Genomic DNA, 5,000 nt, shown 5'->3' with positions numbered 1-5,000 from the left:
TACCGACTGAGCTAGTCGGGCACGCAGGAATTTACTCGGCACACAACATCTCGTTTGTAAAAGATCAGCTTAGTTCACCAAAAGAAAAAAAACTAGGATGGCTGGAAAGAAACAGATGTAGACCTCGACGCGCGACGTAACATGGTGAGACTCGGGAAAAAAACAGCGTTCACCTTGGGGCTCGAACCCACGACCCTGAGATTAAGAGTCTCATGCTCTACCGACTGAGCTAGCCGGGCACGCAGGATTGGACTCGGCACGCAACATCTCGTTTGTAAAAGATCAGCATAGTTCACCAAAAGAAAAAAAAACTAGGATGGCTTGGAAAAAACACATGTAGACCTCGACGCGTGACGTAACTTGGTGAGGCTCGGGAAAAAACAGCGTCCACCGTGGGGCTCGAACCCACGACCCTGAGATTAAGAGTCTCATGCTCTACCGACTGAGCTAGCCGGGCACGCAGAAATTGACTCCGCACACAGCATCTCGTTTGTAAAAGATCAACATAGTTCACCAAAAGAAAAAAAAACTAGGATGGCTGGGAAGAAACAGATGTATACCTCGACGCGTGACGTAATTTGGTGAGGCTCGGGAAAAAAACAGCGCCCAACGTGGGGCTCGAACCCACGACCCTGAGATTAGGAGTCTCATGCTCTACCGACTGAGCTAGCCGGGCACGCAGGAATTGACTCGGCACACAACATCTCGTTTGTAAAAGATCAGCATAGTTCACCAAAAGAAAAAAAACTAGGATGGCTGGGAAAAAAAAGTTGCAGATCTCGACGCGCGACGTAACATGGTGAGACTCGGGAAAAAAACAGCGTCCACCGTGGGGCTCGAACCCACGACCCTGAGATTAAAAGTCTCATGCTCCACCAACTGAGCTAGCCGGGAACGCCGGAATTGACTCGGCACACAACATCTGGTTTGTAAAAGGTCAGCATAGTTCACCAAAAGAAAAAAACTAGGATTGCTGGAAAGAAACAGATGTAGACCTCGACGCGCGAAGTAACATGGTGAGACTCGGGAAAAAAAGAGCGTCCACCGTGGGGCTCGAACCCATGACCCTGAGATTAAGAGTCTCATGCTCTACCGACTGGACTAGTCAGGCACGCAGGAATTGACTCGGCACACAACAGCTCGTTTGTAAAAGATCAGCATAGTTCACCAAAAGAAAAAAAACTAGGATGGCTGAGAAGAAACAGATGTAGACCTCGACGCGCGACGTAACATGGTGAGACTCGGGAAAAAAACAGCGTCCACCGTAGGGCTCGAACCCACGACCCTGAGATTAAAAGTCTCACGCTCTACCTACTGAGCTAGCCGGGCACGCAGGAATTGACTCGGCACACAACATCTCGTTTGTAAAAGATCAGCATAGTTCACCAAAAGAAAAAAAAACTAGGATGGCTGGGAAGAAACAGATGTAGACCTCGACGCGTGACGTAACTTGGTGAGGCTCGGGAAAAAAACAGCGCCCAACGTGGGGCTCGAACCACGACCCTGAGATTAAGAGTCTCATGTTCAACCGACTGAGCTAGCCGGGCACGCAGGAATTGAGTCGGCACACAACATCTCGTTTGTAAAAGATCAACATAGTTCACCAAAAGAAAAAAAAACTAGGATGGCTGGGAAGAAACAGATGTAGACCTCGACGCGTGACGTAACTTGGTGAGGCTCGGGAAAAAAACAGCGCCCAACGTGGGGCTCGAACTCACGATCCTGAGATTAAGAGTCTCATGCTCTACTGACTGAGCTAGCCTGGCACGCAGGTATTGACTCGGCACACAACATCTCATTTGTAAAAGATCAGCATAGTTCACCAAAAGAAAAAAACAAAGATGGCTGGGAAGAAACAGATGTAGACATCGACGCGCGACGTAACATGGTGAGACTCGGGAAAAAAACAGCGTTCACCGTGGGGCTCGAACCCACGACCCTGAGATTAAGAGTTCCATGCTCTACCGACTGAGCTAGCCGGGCACGCAGGAATGGACTCGGCACACAACATCTCGTTTGTAAAAGATCAGCATAGTTCACCAAAAGAAAAAAAAACTAGGATGGCTTGGAAGAAAGACATGTAGACCTCGACGCGTGACGTAACTTGGTGAGGCTCGGGAAAAAACAGCGTCCACCGTGGGGCTCGAACCCACGACCCTGAGATTAAGAGTCTCATGCTCTACCGACTGAGCTAGCCGGGCACGTAGAAATTGACTCGGCACACAACATCTCGTTTGTAAAAGGTCAGCATAGTTCACCAAAAGAAAAAAAACTAGGATGGCTGGGAAGAAACAGATGTAGACCTCGACGCGTGACGTAACTTGGTGAGGCTCGGAAAAAAAACAGCACCCAACGTGGGGCTCGAACTCACGACACGGAGATTAAGAGTCTCATGCTCTACCGACTGAGCTAGCCGGGCACGCAGAAATTGACTCGGCACACAACATCTCGTTTGTAAAAGATCAACAGAGTTCACCAAAAGAAAAAAAACTAGGATGGCTGGGAAGAAACAGATGTATACCTCGACGCGTGACGTAAATTGGTGAGGCTCGGGAAAAAAAACAGCGCCCAACGTGGGGCTCGAACCCACGACCCTGAGATTAAGAGTCGCATGCTCTACCGACTGAGCTAGCCGGGCACGCAGGAATTGACTCGGCACACAACATCTCGTTTGTAAAAGATCAGCATAGTTCACCAAAAGAAAAAAAAACTAGGATGGCTGGGAAAAAAAGTTGCAGATCTCGACGCGCGACGTAACATGGTGAGACTCGGGAAAAAAACAGCGTCCACCGTGGGGCTCGAACCCACGACCCTGAGATTAAGAGCCTCATGCTCCACCGACTGAGCTAGCCGGGAACGCCGGAATTGACTCGGCACACAACATCTGGTTTGTAAAAGGTCAGCATAGTTCACCAAAAGAAAAAAAACTAGGATGGCTGGGAAGAGACAGATGTAGACCTCGACGCGTGACGTAACTTGGTGAGGCTTGGAAAAAAACAGCGCCCAACGTGGGTTCGAACTCACGATCCTGAGATTAAGAGTCTCATGCTCTACTGACTGAGCTAGCCTGGCACGCAGGTATTGACTCGGCACACAACATCTCGTTTGTAAAAGATCAACATAGTTCACCAAAAGAAAAAAACAAAGATGGCTGGGAAGAAACAGATGTAGACATCGACGCGTGACGTAACTTGGTGAGGCTCGGGAAAAAAACAGCGCCGAACGTGGGGCTTGAACCCACGACCCTGAGATTAAGAGTCTCATGCTCTACCGACTGAGCTAGCCGGGCACGCAGGAATTTACTCGGCACACAACATCTCGTTTGTAAAAGATCAGCATAGTTCACCAAAAGAAAAAAACTAGGATTGCTGGGAAGAAACAGATGTAGACCTCGACGCGCGAAGAAACATGGTGAGACTCGGGAAAAAAAGAGCGTCCACCGTGGGGCTCGAACCCACGACCCTGAGATTAAGAGTTTCATGCTCTACCGACTGGACTAGTTGGGCACGCAGGAATTGAGTCGGCACACAACATCTCGTTTGTAAAAGATCAACATAGTTCACCAAAAGAAAAAAAAACTAGGATGGCTGGGAAGAAACAGATGTAGACCTCGACGCGTGACGTAACTTGGTGAGGCTCGGGAAAAAGACAGCGCTCAACGTGGGGCTCGAACTCACGATCCTGAGATTAAGCGTCTCATGCTCTACTGACTGAGCTAGCCTGGCACGCAGGAGTTGACTCGGCACACAACATCTCATTTGTAAAAGATCAGCATAGTTCACCAAAAAAAAACTAGGACGGCTGGGAAGAAACAGATGTAGACCTCGACGCGTGACGTAACTTGGTGAGGCTCGGGAAAAAAACAGTGCCCAACGTGGGGCTCGAACCCACGACCCTGAGATTAAGAGCCTCATGCTCTACCGACTGAGCTAGCCGGGCACGCAGGAATGGACTCGGCACGCAACATCTCGTTTGTAAAATATCAGCGTAGTTCACCAAAAGAAAAAAAAACTAGGATGGCTTGGAAGAAACACATGTAGACCTCGACGCGTGACGTAACTTGGTGAGGCTCGGGAAAAAACAGCGTCCACCGTGGGGCTCGAACCCACGACCCTGAGATTAAGAGTCTCATGCTCTACCAACTGAGCTAGCCAACACGCAGGAATTGACTCGGCACACAACATCTCGTTTGTAAAAGGTCAGCATAGTTCACCAAAAGAAAAAAAACTAGGATGGCTGGGAAGAAACAGATGTAGACCTCGACGCGTGACGTAACTTGGTGAGGCTTGGAAAAAAACAGCGCCCAACGTGGGTTCGAACTCACGATCCTGAGATTAAGAGTCTCATGCTCTACTGACTGAGCTAGCCTGGCACGCAGGTATTGACTCGGCACACAACATCTTGTTTGTAAAAGATCAACATAGTTCACCAAAAGAAAAAAACAAAGATGGCTGGGAAGAAACAGATGTAGACATCGACGCGTGACGTAACTTGGTGAGGCTCGGGAAAAAAACAGCGCCGAACGTGGGGCTTGAACCCACGACCCTGAGATTAAGAGTCTCATGCTCTACCGACTGAGCTAGCCGGGCACGCAGGAATTTACTCGGCACACAACATCTCGTTTGTAAAAGATCAGCATAGTTCACCAAAAGAAAAAAAACTAGGATTGCTGGGAAGAAACAGATGTAGACCTCGACGCGCGAAGTAACATGGTGAGACTCGGGAAAAAAAGAGCGTCCACCGTGGGGCTCGAACCCACGACCCTGAGATTAAGAGTTTCATGCTCTACCGACTGGACTAGTCGGGCACGCAGGAATTGACTCGGCACACAACAGCTCGTTTGTAAAAGATCAGCATAGTTCACCAAAAGAAAAAAAACTAGGATGGCTGAGAAGAAACAGATGTAGACCTCGACGCGCGACGTAACATGGTGAGACTCGGGAAAAAAACAGCGTCCACCGTAGGGCGCGAACCCACGACCCTGAGATTAAGAGTCTCAT

At 49.1% G+C, this 5,000-nt stretch overlaps 21 non-coding genes across 21 annotated transcripts in view; all 21 read right to left on the bottom strand.

The window, feature by feature from the left end:
* TRNAK-CUU (transfer RNA lysine (anticodon CUU)) overlaps positions 1-21 on the bottom strand; it is a 73-nt gene extending 52 nt beyond the window's left edge. The window contains exon 1 of the tRNA in view: positions 1-21. This exon is cut by the window's left edge and continues 52 nt beyond it. This is a non-coding gene — a tRNA (tRNA-Lys).
* A 145-nt stretch (positions 22-166) lies between these two features.
* TRNAK-CUU (transfer RNA lysine (anticodon CUU)) lies at positions 167-239 on the bottom strand. Its single transcript has one exon. It is a non-coding gene; the product is annotated as a tRNA-Lys (tRNA).
* A 145-nt stretch (positions 240-384) lies between these two features.
* TRNAK-CUU (transfer RNA lysine (anticodon CUU)) lies at positions 385-457 on the bottom strand. Its single transcript has one exon. It is a non-coding gene; the product is annotated as a tRNA-Lys (tRNA).
* Positions 458-603: 146 nt separating this feature from the next.
* TRNAR-CCU (transfer RNA arginine (anticodon CCU)) lies at positions 604-676 on the bottom strand. Its single transcript has one exon. It is a non-coding gene; the product is annotated as a tRNA-Arg (tRNA).
* Positions 677-821: 145 nt separating this feature from the next.
* Positions 822-896, bottom strand: TRNAK-UUU (transfer RNA lysine (anticodon UUU)). The gene has a single exon. It is a non-coding gene; the product is annotated as a tRNA-Lys (tRNA).
* Positions 897-1,038: 142 nt separating this feature from the next.
* On the bottom strand, positions 1,039-1,111 carry TRNAK-CUU (transfer RNA lysine (anticodon CUU)). The gene has a single exon. It is a non-coding gene; the product is annotated as a tRNA-Lys (tRNA).
* Positions 1,112-1,256: 145 nt separating this feature from the next.
* Positions 1,257-1,329, bottom strand: TRNAK-UUU (transfer RNA lysine (anticodon UUU)). The gene has a single exon. It is a non-coding gene; the product is annotated as a tRNA-Lys (tRNA).
* A 146-nt stretch (positions 1,330-1,475) lies between these two features.
* Positions 1,476-1,547, bottom strand: TRNAK-CUU (transfer RNA lysine (anticodon CUU)). The gene has a single exon. It is a non-coding gene; the product is annotated as a tRNA-Lys (tRNA).
* Positions 1,548-1,693: 146 nt separating this feature from the next.
* TRNAK-CUU (transfer RNA lysine (anticodon CUU)) lies at positions 1,694-1,766 on the bottom strand. The gene has a single exon. It is a non-coding gene; the product is annotated as a tRNA-Lys (tRNA).
* A 144-nt stretch (positions 1,767-1,910) lies between these two features.
* On the bottom strand, positions 1,911-1,983 carry TRNAK-CUU (transfer RNA lysine (anticodon CUU)). Its single transcript has one exon. It is a non-coding gene; the product is annotated as a tRNA-Lys (tRNA).
* Positions 1,984-2,128: 145 nt separating this feature from the next.
* TRNAK-CUU (transfer RNA lysine (anticodon CUU)) lies at positions 2,129-2,201 on the bottom strand. Its single transcript has one exon. It is a non-coding gene; the product is annotated as a tRNA-Lys (tRNA).
* A 145-nt stretch (positions 2,202-2,346) lies between these two features.
* Positions 2,347-2,419, bottom strand: TRNAK-CUU (transfer RNA lysine (anticodon CUU)). The gene has a single exon. It is a non-coding gene; the product is annotated as a tRNA-Lys (tRNA).
* Positions 2,420-2,565: 146 nt separating this feature from the next.
* Positions 2,566-2,638, bottom strand: TRNAK-CUU (transfer RNA lysine (anticodon CUU)). Its single transcript has one exon. It is a non-coding gene; the product is annotated as a tRNA-Lys (tRNA).
* Positions 2,639-2,783: 145 nt separating this feature from the next.
* Positions 2,784-2,858, bottom strand: TRNAK-CUU (transfer RNA lysine (anticodon CUU)). Its single transcript has one exon. It is a non-coding gene; the product is annotated as a tRNA-Lys (tRNA).
* A 358-nt stretch (positions 2,859-3,216) lies between these two features.
* TRNAK-CUU (transfer RNA lysine (anticodon CUU)) lies at positions 3,217-3,289 on the bottom strand. Its single transcript has one exon. It is a non-coding gene; the product is annotated as a tRNA-Lys (tRNA).
* Positions 3,290-3,433: 144 nt separating this feature from the next.
* Positions 3,434-3,506, bottom strand: TRNAK-CUU (transfer RNA lysine (anticodon CUU)). Its single transcript has one exon. It is a non-coding gene; the product is annotated as a tRNA-Lys (tRNA).
* A 360-nt stretch (positions 3,507-3,866) lies between these two features.
* On the bottom strand, positions 3,867-3,939 carry TRNAK-CUU (transfer RNA lysine (anticodon CUU)). The gene has a single exon. It is a non-coding gene; the product is annotated as a tRNA-Lys (tRNA).
* Positions 3,940-4,084: 145 nt separating this feature from the next.
* Positions 4,085-4,153, bottom strand: TRNAK-CUU (transfer RNA lysine (anticodon CUU)). The gene has a single exon. It is a non-coding gene; the product is annotated as a tRNA-Lys (tRNA).
* A 363-nt stretch (positions 4,154-4,516) lies between these two features.
* TRNAK-CUU (transfer RNA lysine (anticodon CUU)) lies at positions 4,517-4,589 on the bottom strand. The gene has a single exon. It is a non-coding gene; the product is annotated as a tRNA-Lys (tRNA).
* A 145-nt stretch (positions 4,590-4,734) lies between these two features.
* TRNAK-CUU (transfer RNA lysine (anticodon CUU)) lies at positions 4,735-4,807 on the bottom strand. Its single transcript has one exon. It is a non-coding gene; the product is annotated as a tRNA-Lys (tRNA).
* Positions 4,808-4,952: 145 nt separating this feature from the next.
* Positions 4,953-5,000, bottom strand: part of TRNAK-CUU (transfer RNA lysine (anticodon CUU)) — a 73-nt gene continuing 25 nt past the window's right edge. Inside the window, exon 1 of the tRNA in view lies at positions 4,953-5,000. This exon is cut by the window's right edge and continues 25 nt beyond it. This is a non-coding gene — a tRNA (tRNA-Lys).

Source organism: Rhipicephalus microplus, chromosome 3 (genome assembly GCF_043290135.1).
Source record: "Rhipicephalus microplus isolate Deutch F79 chromosome 3, USDA_Rmic, whole genome shotgun sequence".
NCBI lineage: Eukaryota > Metazoa > Arthropoda > Arachnida > Ixodida > Ixodidae > Rhipicephalus > Rhipicephalus microplus.
This window is presented reverse-complemented; position numbering and strand designations above follow the sequence as displayed.